Genomic DNA, 16,938 nt, shown 5'->3' on the forward strand with positions numbered 1-16,938 from the left:
CACACAGCAACCTGGACGACTCTCCAGAAAATTGTACTGAGTGAAAAAATGCCAGTGCCGAAAGGTTATGTACTTCATGCTTCCATTTATACATCATTCTTGAAATGACAACATTATAGAAATGGAGAACAGATCCATGGTCACCAGGAAGTGAAGAAGGGGTTAGGGTGGAAGTGTTGTCATTATTGCTGTAAAAAGGCAACATGAGGGATCCTTGTAGTAATGGAAATATTCTGTATCTTGGCTGTCCTCAATATCATGGTTGTAATTTGGTACTATCGTAAGATACTACCTTTGAGAGAAAGGGTAAAGGGCACATGGGATCTTTCTGTATTATTTCTTACAACAACATTTGAATTTATAATTATCTCAAAGTTTTCAAGTTTAATTAAAATACGACCCATACATCTTTCAAGTGGAGGAAACAGAAGTGCAAAGAAATAAATGTGCTATAAATATGTGCAATAATTGACATGGGGATGGAATTCCTTTAGCAGAACAGTATGGTCACAGTGGGAGTTACCAAAGTTCTCCCAAAGGAGCTGAGACTTGAGCTGAATTTTGAAAGATGGGAGCAGTTTACCAGCTTTCCTTTAATTCTTGCAATTTTATGAGAAAAATGTTATTATAATATCGCCTTTAGAGGAGGTTCAGAAATGTTAAATCAATGGCTCAATGTAACAGTTGGTTTCCAACTGCAATTTCATTCTCTCCCCATTTTTACCATAGGTTTAATTTTCAAAATACGACATAATAAAAGCAAAATGCTAAAATTTCAAAATATGTTTTTAAGAAAAGGGCATTCATCTATTTGGGCATTTAGTGAGCATTTGATGATATTCCTAGGTATGTGTTAAAGATCAGACAAAATCACAGACCTCAAAAAGAGAAAAGAGGATTATTTAGTACTATATTTTAGAACCAATGGTTCTCAAACTGTTTTCTGGCTGCATGCTAATTTTTGCACAAGAAACTCCTATTTATAACATCTCTTAATGCATGTGATGATTTGGGAGAGTGAGAAAGAGGTAAGAAGACAAATTCAGGACCATGTAGGGAAAGTGAAAGCACATGTGTAGTTTACGAAAGCACTTCCAATAATTTGGAGAGTCCTCTCAAAAGAGAATTGTAGCCTCCCCACAGAAAATAGACACTGTGCAAACAATTTTACATTCTTTATGATAATATTATTAGGGTAATAAAGGTTTTCTCAACTTCAACCCTGTTGACACTGTGGGCCAGATAACACTCTGTAATCAGGGGTTGTCCTGTCCATTATGTGACATTTAATAGCATCCATGGCCTCTACATACCAGATGGCCAGTGGAATCCCTCACTCTGTGTTGGGATAATCAAAAATGTCTCCAGGCATTACCAAATGTCCCCTGGGGATTGCAAAAATTGTTTTCCTTTGAGAACCACTGGCCTAGTGATGTTATTGCCATTTTGTAAATGAAATCCAATGTTTGGAGAGGTTCAAAATTCATACAATTAATCGGTAGAGCCAGGAATAGAGCATAGGTATCCTTGATTCCTAAGGAATTGAAGTTTTTCCACTATTCTTAGCTTCTGTAAAGAGATATATCCTCATAAAGAGCTCATGGAGGGGCTTCCCTGGTGGTGCAGTGGTTGAGAGTCTGCCTGCTAATGCAGGGGACACGGGTTCGAGCCCTGGTCTGGGAAGATCCCACATGCCGCGGAGCAACTGGGCCCATGAGCCACAACTACTGAGCCTGCGCGTCTGGAGCCTGTGCTCCGCAACAAGAGAGGCCACGATAGTGAAGAGGCCCGCGCACCGCGATGAAGAGTGGCCCCCGCTTGCCGCAACTAGAGGAAGCCCTCACACAGAAAGACCCAACACAGCCCAAAAAAATAAATATAAATAAATAAATTAATTAATTAAAAAGAGCTCATGGAAAAACAGAGCCATAACCCAACATTACAAAATAAGGTGATTGGTGCTCTAAGGAGTGACCAGAAGGCTATGGGAGCTAAAAGGATGTATCAGTTAGTTCTGCGTGGAATAGACAAGGAAGAGTAAGCACGTTAGTTTTCTTTTTTTTTTTTTTTAAAGATTTATTTATTGATTGATTACTATGTTGGGTCTTCGTTTCTGTGTGAGGGCTTTCTCTAGTTGCGGCAAGCGGGGGCCACTCTTCATTGCGGTGCGCGGGCCTCTCACTATCGCGGCCTCTCTTGTTGCGGAGCACGGGCTCCAGACGCGCAGGCTCAGTAGCTGTGGCTCACGGGCCTAGCCGCTCCGCGGCATGTGGGATCTTCCCAGACCAGGACTCGAACCCGTGTCCCCTGCATTGGCAGGCAGACTCTGAACCACTGCGCCACCAGGGAAGCCCAGCACGTTAGTTTTCTATTGCTGCAGAACAAACTTAGTAGCTAAAAACAACACAAATTTATTATCTCACAGATTGCTTGGGTCAGGAGTCTGGGTACAGGTTTAGCCTGGTCCTGAGGGTCTCAGCAGGGTGAAATCCAGGTGTTTCCCAGGGCTGTGATTTAATCTGAGAGTCAGGATTCTCTTAGAAGCTTACTGGTTGTTGGCAGAATTCATTTCCTTGTAGTTGTATGACCAAGGTCCCCATTTTCTTGCTGGCTGTTGGCCAGAGACTGCTCAGGTTCCTAGAGGCCATGCACAGGTTCTTGACATGTGGCTCGCTCATCTCAAAAGATGATGCCCTACTTCTTCAAGGCCAGGTGGATTCTGCTGCTGCTTTTGGGAGCATACCTGGTTAGGTTGCACCCACCCAGAATATGCTCCCTTTTGATCAATTCAAAGTCAACTGCTCAGTTGACCTTAATTATGTCTGCAAAAATCCCTTTTGCCATACAATATAATTATAGGAAAGAAATCCTATCATATTTGCAAATCACACCCAAACTCAAGGGGAAGGAATTATACAAGGACATGTGTCAATGGAGGATTATCTTAGAACTCTGCCTACATAGTAAGTAATATTGGGTTGGCCAAATGGTTCGTTTGGTTTTTTCCGTAAGCTAGCTCTAGTAGCACTTAGATGTCTTTAACTTCATTCAAGACAATTTTGTTAGACTGTATGTGACAGCTGTCATATCAGCACGCATTTAAAAAAAAGGATCAAAATTGTTGAATTTTTGTGTAGCCATTTTAATACTGAAGATGGAAGAAGAAAAGCAACATTTGTGGCATATTATGCTTTATTATTTCAAGAAAGGTAAAAACACAACTGAAACGCAAAAAAAGATTTGTGCAGTGTATGGAGAAGGTGCTGTGACTGATCAAACATGTCAAAAGTGGCTTGCGAAGTTTCGTGCTGGAGATTTCTACCCCATGGTCAGGCAGACCAGTTGAAGTTGATAGTGATCAAATCAAGACATTAACTGAGAACAATCAACATTATACCACACACGAGATAGCAGACATACTCAAAATACCTAAATCAAGCATTGAAAATCATTTGCACCAGCATGGTTATGTTCATTGCTTTGATGTTTGGGTTCCACATAAGTTAAGTGAGAAAAACCTTCTTGACCGTATTTCCACATGTGATTCTCTACTGAAACATAATGAAAACATTCCATTTTTAAAACAAATTGTGACCGGCGATGAAAAGTGGATACTGTACAATAATGTGGACTGGAAGAGATCGTGAGGCAAGTGAAATGACCCACCACCAACCACACCACAGGCCGGTTTTCATCCAAAGAAGGTGATGTTGTGTATATGGTGGGATTGGAAGGGAGTCCTGTATTATGAGCTCCTTCTGGAAAACCAAACGATTAATTCCAACAAGTACTGCTCCCAGTCAGACCAAATGAAAGCAGCACTCGATGAAAAGCGTCCCGAATTCGTCAACAGAAAACACATAATCTTCCATCAGGATAACGCAAGACCACATGTTTCTCTGATGACCAGGCAAAAACTGTTAAAGCTTGGCTGGGAAGTTCTGATTCATCCGCCATATTCACCAGACATTGCACCTTCAGATTTCCATTTATTTAGGTCTTTACAAAATTCTCTTAATGGAAAAAATTCCAGTTCCCTGGAAGACTGTAAAAGGCACCTGGGAACAGTTCTTTGCTCAAAAAGATAAAAAGTTTTGGGAAGATGAAATTATGAAGGTGCCTGAAAATGGCAGAAGGCAGTGGAACAAAAGGGTGAATACATTGTTCAATAAAGTTCTTGGTGAAACTGAAAATTGTGTCTTTTATTTTTACTTAAAAACCAAAGGCATGTTTTGGCCAACCCAATACATAATACAGAAGATCATTCTCTTCCTGGATTCCTGGCCAGCCTTGGTAGTGCCTGACTTGGTGTCTGCCCTAATCATCATATGCCTGGCTGCCCCCACATAGCCTTCCTAGTCCCCTTATGTGATGGTTCCATCCTGCTTACCTTCTTTGCACACAGTGTTGCCTCCTGGATCCTGGACAACTGATACTTGAATCTTACTTTAAACCTTGACTTTCCTCTAAGTTTTTCCTCTAACTCTTAGGCAGTTAGCAATTCCAGTATACTGTGAACCCTGACATTTAAGTAAATAATCATAATGTTAGAGACGTTTACATGAGTTATTTTAACTCACATGTGGTCTTATATTATGATAACCTAATAAAGTATGTCCTATCCCCATTTTTTAATAAGAAAATTTAGCATCAGCATGATTAAGCAGCCTTTCCAACTGGAAAGGTCCTCCAGTTTTGTTCCAAAAAGTGACAGTCACAAATTCATGTAGCTCCAAGTTCACACTTTTTCCAGTGCCCAAATTGCTCTCATTTTATGGAGGACAGTGGAGGAGCAGTAATTGAGGAATTTACAATTCTTTTGCCCTGTTACCAAGTAGCATCTCTTCTATTCAGCATTTCCCACCTCCATTGTCACAACCATTTAATAAATGCCATTTTGACTCTTTCTAATTGACACTTCTATTAAAATCTCATCTTTTCAACCTTCCAAAATCTTTTGGGGCAGGAACCATGTTCTTTTATAGTCCCACTAGTGCCTATCCAGGCTTTCATAAATGACAGCACTTGAAAATTAGTAGTATACATGACAAATGAATTCCCTTATCACCCAGAGAAATACCACAATTCAGAAAAGATCTATAAACTGGGAAGAGGAAAGGAATGTGTGCATAAAGCATCCTTTCCACTGGGCCTGCTTTCCCAGCACTTCCTCCACCTGCTTATTCTCTATAAGAAGCTATATATCAGCGCTGCTCCACTTCCACTACCTGCAGACTAGAGAAGGAACTTCATGCTCCAATATCTTTTAATAATATTTCATTCAATCAAAATAACCTAACTTCCCAGTGGCATTTTTATAAAGGAAGCTTTCCTATGCCCAGCACAGATGCAGATGTATAGATAAACCTATATCAAGGTCTGGAGTTTAGTTGTAGGGAGAGGGAGCAGAAGACTTAAAATCATTTACTTATTTAACAGATATTTTCTGAAAACTGAATATGTACCACTCTGCTGGGTCCTGGAACAATTCCCTGCTCTGAGGAGTTTAAAGTCAGCAGGTGATGTGGACCAGGGAACAGGCATTAGGATACACCTAAGAAGGTCCTGTGCAGAAACTGAGTGCAAGGTGCAGGGGCAGACTCACTAACTCAGTCCTGGCTTGGAGTCTGAGGTGCCAGTCAGGGTAGGAAATTATAATTTGCAGAGGAAATTATATCCTAGCTGAGCCCCAAAACAGGAATGGGTTTTAGCCAAGACAGAAAGCTGAAGAGTCTGTTCTATCCAAAAGGAACAGCATAGACCAGGATGCAAGGTGGTGAGGGATATACCAGGACAGCGGTCCCCAACCTTTTTGGCACAAGGGACCAGTTTCGTGGAAGACAATTTTTCCATGGATGGTGGGGGGATGGTTCAGGCAGGAATGCGAGCGATGGGGAGCAATGGGGAGCGGCAGATGAAGCTTTGCTCGCTCGCCGGCTGCCCACCTCCTGCTGTGTGGCCTGGTTCCTAACAGGCCGTGGACTGGTACCCGCCCTTGGCCCGGGGGTTGGGGACCCCCATCTAGGAGACTCTCTGAGATCTGAGAAGAATCTTAAAGGCCGGATAAAAGAATTTGGACCTTATTTATCCAGGAGGCAGCAGAAACTCATAAAAACTCTTTAAGAAAGGGAGTAGTTTGAAGAGTTCATCATGGCTACAGAACAGAAAAGGATAAGAGTGAGGCAGCTTATAAGTCAGGAAGGAAATCAGGAGACTTGTAGTGATTATCCAAGCAAGAGATGAGAACAAAGCAGTGCTAGACAGATGTGAGCAACTTTAAGATTAACCAGTCTTGGGGCTCCATTGGATATGGAGATGGAGATGGAAATGAAGGAGAGAAATGATTTAAGAATGACACCAGAGCTCTGGCACTGCCACCTGAGTGGATGCTGGTGCCATTCACTGAACTCGGAAACCAAGAGGAGAGACAGATTTGGGAGCTCTGAAGTTCAGTGTTAAACATATGTTTCAGGAGCTGATTCTGAGTTACTGCCAGCACATAACCCAAGATGATGGTGATAACAACAGGCCAGGAGTCCTTCTTTCTCCTTGTCAGGTGTCCCAGGACAGACTTTATAGCCAGAGTGCCATCTCCACTTCCAAGGCCCATTTGCCTAATTGTTTGATGTGACTTAACATTAAACGTATTCGAGTTCAAAAATCTTACCTCTCAACCAAAATGTGAAATCAAAGCGCTGCATGAGTAAAGTGTGTCTGTCTGCACAGATGTTGTGCCCACCACATCAAAGGCGTTTTGCACTTGCCATAGGGGATGGCTTCATGACCTTGGAAATAAATTTGAAATGTATGGGCTCCCTGAAACCACAGAGTTGACTGAATACGACTTGAATTACGGCAATGCGTTATATTTGCCAAGGGGGACACCCAGTGCAAACTGCTGAATTTGAGGGTTTTTAACAAAAATAAGAGACCCACAACCAAAATTACTGGATGACAAAGTAGACCATTTTTCAAATCCTCAGATGGCAAAGCATATCTCTATACATATGCTGGTCTATAAAAATGTCCACTCAAACCATACCTTTTTTACTAGCTTTCCTCACATTTACCAATCCCAGCCCCACTTCTTTATCATACCCACATTTTCCTACTGGAATAACGGTTGTGAAAAATGCTTTGGCACTATACTACACTGAATCAAACTAAGTTTACCTATAACATTAACCCAAGACCACACTTACTTGCTGGTAATGAAAATAGTAAGTTTTCTTTAAAAAAAAAAAAAAACTACCTGGTCTCACCTCACCTTAATATATATATTACTCAGTTAACCATGTATAATGTTCACTTTTGCTTTTCTTTCTGTCTTGGTTTTGGGAGCTATGAAATGTATTGTAACACTAAGTGAATAATCCCATCCGGTCATGAAAATGACCCGAAAGATCCCATTGCCTACACAGAAATTATATCCATTCTTCAAACCACCTTGTAAGAACTGTTTGGATATTTACATGATTTCCCTATATGAAATAACCCTATGAATATTTCTTCCCTCTGATCAAATTATAGTTTCAGGCCCCATATAACTATTTTAATAACAAACACTATTATGTAGACTGTACCATGCCAAGCATTTCTATGTAGTATCTCGTTTAATCCTTAAACAATTCTGTAGTAGATATTGCTTTTATTTCCTAGATGAGGAACGCTGAGGCTCACAGAGGCTTAGTCTAAGGCCACACAGCTGGAAGAAAAAAAGCCACGAATCAAGCCCAGCTTTGTATAACTCCAAAGCCCTGATCTCAATAACATTATTGCCCGCCTTGACTTGCTGCTCTTTAGGATAAACATGCAATTCTCAAAATAAATAAATTTAGGAGGACCTTCAAGATGGCAAAGGAGTAAGACGTAGAGATCACCTTCCTCCCCACAAATACATCAAAAATACATCTACATGTGGAACAACTCCTACAGAACACTTACTGAATGCTGGGAGAAGACCAAGACCTCAGACTTCCCAAAAGGCAAGTAACTCCCCACGTACCTGGGTAGGGCAAAAGAAAAAAGAAAAAAAAGAGGCAAAAGAAGAGGGATGGGACCTGCACCCTGGGGAGGGAGCAGTGAAGGAGGAAAAGTTTCCACACACCGGAAGCCCCTTCACTGGTGGAGACGAGGGGTGGTGGGGGGAAGCTTCGGAGCCACAGAGGAGAGCACGGCAACAGGGGTGCAGAGGGCAAAGCGGAGAGATTCCCGCACAGAGGATCGCTGCTGACCAGCACTCACCAGCCCGAGAGGCTTGTCTGCTCACCCGCCGGGGCAGGCGGGGTCTGGGAGCTGAGGCTCGGGCTTCGGTCGGATCCCAGGGAAAGGACTGGGGTTGGCTGCGAGAACACAGCCTGAAGGGGGCTAGTGCGCCACGGCTAGCCAGGAGGGAGTCCGGGAAAAAGTCTGGAGCTGCCGAAGACTCAAGAGACCATTGTTTCAGGGTGTGCAAGGAGAGGGGATTCAGAGCACCGCCTAAAGGAGCTCCAGAGACGGGTGAGAGCCGCGGCTACCAGCGTGCACTCCAGAGACGGGCATGAAACTCAAAGGCTGCTGTTGCAGCCACCAAGAAGCCTGTGTGCAAGCACAGGTCACTATCCACACCTCCGCTCCCGGGAGCCTGTGCAGCCCGCCACTGCCAGGGTCCCGTGATCCAGGGACAACTTCCCCGGGAAAACGCACGGCGCACCTCAGGCTGGTGCAACGTCACACCGGCCTCTGAGGCCGCAGGTTCGCCCCGCGTTCTATACCCCTCCCTCCCCCTGGCCTGAGTGAGCCAGAGCCCCCTAATCAGCCATTCCTTTAACCCCCTCCTGTCTGGGTGAAGAACAGATGCCAGAGGGCAACCTACATGCAGAGGCAGGGCCAAATCCAAACCTGAAACACAGGAGTTGTGTGAATAAAGAAGAGAAAGAGAAATTTCTCCCAGCAGCCTCAGGAGCAGCAGATTAAATCTCCACAATGAACTTGATGTACCCTGCATCTGTGGAATACCTGAATAGACAACGAATCATCCCAAAATTGAGACAGTGGACTTTGGGAGCAACTGTAGACTTGGGGTTTGCTGTATGCGACTGACCAGTTTCTAATTTTTATGTTTATCTTCGTTTTTAGCGCTTGTTATCGTTGGTGGATTTGTTTATTGGTTTGGTTGCTTTTTTTTCTCTTTTCTAATTACTTTTTTATTTTTTTATTTTAATAATATATTTTTTAATTTTTTATTGTAATAACTTTATTTTATTTTATTTTATTTTTCTTTCTTCTTTTCTCTCCCTTTTCTTCTGAGCCATGTGGTTGACAGGGTCTTGGTGGCTGGCCGGCTGTCAGGCTTGAGCCTCTGAGGTAGGACAGCCGACTTCAGGACATTGGACCGCCAGAGACCTCCCGGCCCCACATAACATCAATCGGCAGGAGCTCTCCCAGAGATCGCATCTCAACGCTAAGACCCAGCTCCACTAATGACCAGCAAGCTCCGGTGCCAGACACCCCATGCCAAACTACCAAGACAGGAACACAACCCCACCCACTAGCAGAGAGGCTGCCTAAAATCATAATAAGGTCACAGACACCCCAAAAGACACCAGTGGACGTGGTCCTGACCACCAGAAAGACAAGATCCAGCCTCATCCACCAGAACACAGGCACCAGCCCCCTCCAACAGGAAGCCTACAAAACCCACTGAACTAACCTTGCCCACTGGGGGCAGACACCAAAAACAACGGGAATTACAAACCTGCAGCCTGTGAATAGGAGATCCAAACCACAGTAAGTTAAACAAAATGATACGACAGAGAAATACACAGCAGATGAAGGAGCAAGGTAAAAACCCATCAGACCAAACAAATGAAGAGGAAATACGCAGTCTACCTGAAAAAGAATTCAAAGTAATGATAGTAAAGATGATCCAAAATCTTGGCAATAGAATGGAGACAATACAAGAAATATTTAATAAGGACCTAGAAGAACTAAAGAGCAAACAAACAATGATGAACAACACAATAAATGAAACTAAAAATTCTCTAGAAGGAATCAATAGCAGAATAACTGAGGCAGGAGGAACAGATAAGTGACCCGGAAGATAAAATAATGGAAATAACTACCACAGAGCAGACTAAAGAAAAAAGAATAAAAAGAATTGAGGACAGTCTCAGAGACCTCTGGGACAAAATTAAACACACCAACATGCAAATTATAGGGGTCCCAGAAAAAGAAGAGAAAAAGAAAGGGACTGAGAAAATATTTGAAGAGATTACAGTTGAAAACTTCCCTAATATGGGAAAAGAAATGGTCAGTCAAGTCCAGGAAGCGCAGAGAGTCCCATACAGGATAAATCCAAGGAGAAACACGCCAAGACACATATTAACCAAACTATCAAAAATTAAATACAAAGAAAAAATATTCAAAGCAGCAAGGGAAAAGCAACAAATAACAAACAAGGGAATCCCCGTAAAGTTAACAGCTAATCTTTCAGCAGAAGCTCTGCAAGCCAGAAGGGAGTGGCAGGATATATTTACAGTGATGAAAGGGAAAAACCTACAACCAAGATTACTCTACCCAGCAAGGATCTCATTCAGATTCGACGAAGAAATTAAAAGCTTTACAGAGAAGCAAAAGCTAAGAGAATTCAGCACCACCAAACCAGCTCTAAAACAAAGGCTAAAGGAATTTCTCTAGGCAGGAAACACAAGAGAAGGAAAAGACCTACAACAACAAACCCAAAACAATTAAGAAAATGGTAATAGGAACATACATATCAATAACTACCTTAAATGTAAATGGATTAAATGTTGTCCAACCAAAAGACATAGACTGGCTGAATGGATACAAAAACAAGACCCATATATATGCTGTCTACAAGAGACCCACTTCAGACCTAGGGACACATACAGACTGAAAGTGATGAGATGGAAAAAGATATTTCATGCAAATGGAAATCAAAAGAAAGCTGTGGTAGCAATTCTCATATCAGACAAAATAGACTTGAAAAAAAAGACTATTAAAAGAGACAAAGAAGGACACTACATAATGATCAAGAGATCAATCCAAGAAGAAGATATAAGAATTGTAAATATTTATGCACCCAACATAAGAGCACCTCAATACATAACGCAAATGCTAAGAGCCATAAAAGGGGAAATCGACAGTAACACAATAATAATAGGGCACTTTAGCACCCCACTTTCACCAATTGGCAGATTAACCAAAATGAAAATAAATAAGGAAACACAAGCTTTAAATGACACATTAAACAAGATGGATTTAATTGATATTTATAGGACAGTCCATCCAAAAACAAGAGAATACACTTTCTTCTCAACTGTTCATGGAACATTCTCCAGGATAGATCATATCTTGGGTCACAAATCACGCCTTGGCAAATGTAAGAAAACTGAAATCATATCAAGTATCTTTTCTGACCACAACGCTATGAGACTGGGTATCAATTACAGGAAAAAATCTGTAAAAAATACAGGCACATGGAGGCTATACAATATACTACTAAAAAACCAAGAGATCACTGAAGAAATCAAAGATGAAATCAAAAAATACTTAGAAACAAATGACAATGAAAACACAATGACCCAAAACCTATGGGATGCGCCAAAAACAGTTCTAAGAGGGAAGTTAATAGCAATACAATCCTACCTCAAGAAACAAGAAAAATCTCAAATAAACAACCTAACCTTATACCTAAAGCAATCAGAAAAAGAAGAACCAAAAAACCCCAAAGTCAGCAGAAGGAAAGAAATCATAAAGATCAGATCAGAAATCAATGAAAAAGAAATGAAGGAAAGATAGCAAAGATCAATAAAACTAAAAGCTGGTTCTTTGAGGAGATAAACAAAATTGATAAACTATTACCAGTTCATCAAGAAAAAAAGGGAGAAGACTCAGATCAACAGAATTAAAATGAAAAAGGAGAAGTAACAACTGACACGGCAAAACTACAAAGGCTCATGAGAGATTACTACAGGCAACTATACGCCAATAAAATGGACAACCTGGAAGAAATGGACAAATTCTTAGAAAAGCACAACTTTCCGAGGCTGAACCAGAAAGAAATAGAAAATAAAAACAGACTAAACACAAGCACTGAAATTGAAACTGTGATTAAAAATCTTCCAACAAACAAAAGCCCAGGGCCAGATGGCTTCACAGGCGAATTCTATCAACCATTTAGAGAAGAGCTAACACCTATCCTTCTCAAACTCTTCCAAAATATAGCAGAGGGAGGAACATTCCCAAACTCATTCTATGAGGCCACCATCACCCTGATACCAAAACCAGACAAGGATGTCACAAAAAAAGACAACTACAGGCCAATATCACTGATGAACATAGATGCAAAAATCCTCAACAAAATACTAGCAAACAGAATCCAACAGCACATTAAAAGGATCATACACCATGATCAAGTGGGGTTTATTCCAGGAAGGCAAGGATTCTTCAATATACGCAAATCAATCAATGTGATACACCGTATTAACAAATTGAAGGATAAAAATCATATGATCATCTCAATAGATTCAGAAAAAGCTTTCAACAAAATTCAACACCCATTTATGATAAAAACTCTCCAGAGAGTAGGCATAGACGGAACTTACCTCAACATAATAAAGGCCATATATGACAAACCCACAGCCAACATCGTTCTCAATGGTGAAAAAAATGAAACCATTTCCACTAAGATCAGGAACAAGACAAGGTTGCCCACTCTCACCACTAGTATTCAACATAGTTTTGGAAGTTTTAGCCATAGCAATCAGAGAAGAAAAAGAAATAAAAGGAATCCAAATCGGAAAAGAAGAAGTAAAACTGTCACTGTTTGCAGATGACATGATACTATACATAGAGAATCCTAAAGATGCTATCAGAAAACTACTAGAACTAATCAATGAATTTGGTAAAGTTGCAGGATACAAAATTAATGCACAGAAATCTCTTGCATTCCTATACACTAATGATGAAAAATCTGAAAGAGAAATTAAGGAAATACTCCCATTTACCATTGCAACAAAAAGAATAAAATACCTAGGAATAAACATACCTAAGGAGACAAAAGAACTCCATGCAGAAAACTATAAGACTCTGATGAAAGAAATTAAAGATGATACAAACAGATGGAGAGATATACCATGTTCTTGGATTAGAAGAATCAACATTGTGAAAATGACTATACTACACAAAGCAATCTACAGATTCAATGGAATCCCTATCAAACTACCAATGGCATTTTTCACAGGACTAGCACAGAAAATTTCACAATTTGTATGGAAACACAAAAGACCCCAAAGAGCCAAAGCAATCTTGAGAAAGAAAAAATGGAGCTGGAGGAATCAGGCTCTCAGACTTCGGACTATACTACAAAGCTACAGTAATCAAGACAGTATGGTACTGGCACAAAAACAGAAATAAAGATCAATGGAACAGGATAGAAAGCCCAGAGGTAAACCCATGCACATATGGTCACCTTATCTTTTATAAAGGAGGCGAGAATATACAATGGAGAAAAGACAGCCTCTTCAATAAGTGATGCTGGGAAAACTGGGCAGCTACATGTAAAAGAATGAAATTAGAACACTCCCTAACACCATACACAAAAATAAACTCAAAATGCATTAAAGACCTAAATGTAAAGGCAGACACTATCAAACTCTTAGAGGAAAACATAGGCAGAACACTCTATGACATAAATCACAGCAAGATCTTTTTTGACTCACCTCCTAGAGTAATGGAAATAAAAATAAAAACAAACAAATGGGACTTAATTAAATTTAAAAGCTTTTGCACAGCAAAGGAAACCATAAACAAGATGAAAAGACAACCCTCAGAATGGGAGAAAATATTTGCAAACGAAGCAACTGACAAGGGATTAATCTTCAAAATATACAAGCAGCTCGTGCAGCTCAATATCAAAAAAACAAACAACCCAATCCAAAAATGGGCAGAAGACCTAAATAGACATTTCTCCAAAGAAGATATACAGATTACCAACAAACACATAAAAGGATGCTCAACATCACTAATCATTAGAGAAATGCAAATCAAAACTACAATGAGGTATCACCTCACACCGGTCAGAATGGCCATCATCAAAAAATCTGCAAACAATAAATGCTGGAGAGGGTGTGGAGAAAAGGGAACCCTCCTACACTGTTGTTGGGAATGTAAATTGATACAGCCACTATGGAGAACAGTACGGAGGTTCCTTAAAAAACTAAAAATAGAACTACCATATGACCCAGCAATCCCACTACTGGGCATATACCCTGAGAAAACCATAATTCAAAAAAAGTCATGTACCGCAATGTTCACTGCAGCACTATTTACAATAGCCAGGACATGGAAGCAACCTAAGTGTCCATCGACAGATGAATCGATAAAGAAGATGTGGCACATGTATACAATGGAATATTACTCAGCCACAAAAAGAAACAAAATTGAGTTATTTGTAGTGAGGTGGATGGACCTAGAATCTGTCATGCAGAGCGAAGTATGTCAGAAAGAGAAAAACAAATACCGTATACTAACACATATTTATGGAATCTAAGAAAAAAAATTGTTCTGAAGAACCTAGAGGCAGGACAGGAATAAAGATGCAGATATAGAGAATGGACTTAAGGACACGGGGAGGCGGAAGGGTAAGTTGGGATGAAGTGAAAGAGTGGCATGGACATATATACACTACCAAATGTAAAATAGATAGCTAGTGGGAAGCAGCCACATAGCACAGGGAGATCAGCTCGGTGCTTTGTGACCACCTAGAGGGGTGGGATAGGGAGGGTGGGAGGGAGACGCAAGAGGGAGGGGATATGGGGATATAAGTATACGTATAGCTGATTCACTTTGTTATACAGCAGCAACTAACACAACAATGTAAAGCAATTATACTCCAATAAAGATGTTAAAAAATAATAATAAAATTAAACTAAAATAAATAAATAAATATATTTATTTTGTGTGCGTGTATGACTACTTAAAGCTAACATTGGATATAAAACGACATTTAAATATTTTATATTTTAATATCTGATATTTAGTAAATAATATTCTAATAAATAAAGGTGAAATATACTTGTATTTTCCATCGGATTGGGAGAATTTTACAGCTTAGTTTGTTAAAAATTTTTAAAAGTGCTACCTTTGGAAAGATGAGTCAACTCACCATACACACAAATAACCCACTGTCAGAGTCAAATCAAACATGCACAAAAGTTAAATATGTAAAACAGCATAGTAAACTCACTATATTTGCTTTAACCTCTGAGTTAATTAATAATTAATTTCAAAAGATTAATTAATTTCAAAAGATTCATATCATGTATAAGATTAAATAATAATAATGATGATAATAATATCAGTCTTCCTTTACAGAGTGCCTTGTTATATGAAGGGTACTATGCTAAATACTTCACTCATATTGTAATTTCTAATCTTTATGAGGCCCTGTAATAAAAGTATTACTACCCCATTCCAAAGATAAGAAAAGTTGGGCTCAGTACAATTATGTTGGTAGCATAAGGTCACCCAATCAATTAGAAATGGCCCTCAGACTTGAAGCTAGAAATTTCTGATTCCATGGACTGTGCTCATGCAACCCGATACCATAGTACGCCCCCAAAAAACATTTTATAAAGCTCAGGTGCTTCCCTGAGACACTGCTGAAAAACCCGAGGTAGCTGAAAGTCCATTTTATGCCTTCCATGTGTTAGCAACACTATAAAAGTTAAATTTATCGGCATCTGTAATATAAGAACTAATGGGATCAGTATTCTTTGAAAATTATGCTTTTTTTCCAAATGTCACCTTATGTTCCACACATATTTTCAAAAATGAATGTTCAGGTTTTAAACAGGGACTAAACAAAATTGACAATGTAATTTTATCCAGGTACAAAAAAAAAAAAAAAACACATTCTCTTACCTTATGGGTTACTCTACCAGTCAGGCCGTGATAATAATTTACTATTCTGGAATATAGTTATTCTTCCAATTTTGACATAACTGCCATGTTATTTCACTCACATATTCCTCTGTCTATCCCAGTAGCCAGAGGCCATTTTTCATGCTGTTCATTTGCAACAGAAATTACAGGTTTTGATACCACTGCCACATCCTGTGTTTTAACTTTGAAATATATTGTAGCTAACCTCTAATGTGGCTAATCTAGCTCATGATTCAATCTGACTGCAGTTCTGGTTCCCTGAAAGGGCTGCTGCTGACAATAATGCTGCCCTGCGCTTATGCTGAGGAGCTCCTTGGGCTCACATCTCCCCGGCTCAGGTTGAAAGAGCTCCCTAAGTAAATAGCTGTCTGAGGCTCTTCCTATCCCGGTCACCAATTTATTCTATGACCTTGGTACTGCTGAACCTCCTCTCCAAGCATTTTTTTTTTACCTAACCATAAATTAGAAAGGCACGGGCATGGTTTTCTTAATTTCTTTCTCCTTTCTGCCATTCATACTCCCACAGACGTGAAGAGACCTTTCCCTGGGCTCAGAGAAGAGCAGGCATCTCGCCATCAGCTCCAACTCAGGACCAGGGCTTTCCTTTGGTGCTCACAGAGCACATCTCCGTCATCCAAGATGAGGGGGAGGATGGGGGATAGAAGCAGAAACTGCCCAAGACGGGAAGACACATAGGGTGGGAGATTGGAAGGAACTTAAAGATCACTGGTCTACTGCTCATTTTCCAGAGGCACCAAGAGCTCAAGTTATTTGCTCAAGGTCACTCAATGCATCCCCAACTAGTTCATTCATACATTCTTTCATCCACCAAGTATCTATTGAGTACCTAATGTGTCCTAGACCCTGTACAGAGTTCTGGGGATCTAGAGATAAAAAAGACATGGTCCTGCCCCAGAGAGAGCACATTCTGATGGGAAAGTTAGACAGGTGACTACAGAAGTGTAATAAAGTGTCAGAGGCAGGGTGGCC

This window comes from Eschrichtius robustus, chromosome 17 (genome assembly GCF_028021215.1).
Source record: "Eschrichtius robustus isolate mEscRob2 chromosome 17, mEscRob2.pri, whole genome shotgun sequence".
Taxonomy (NCBI): Eukaryota; Metazoa; Chordata; class Mammalia; order Artiodactyla; family Eschrichtiidae; genus Eschrichtius; species Eschrichtius robustus.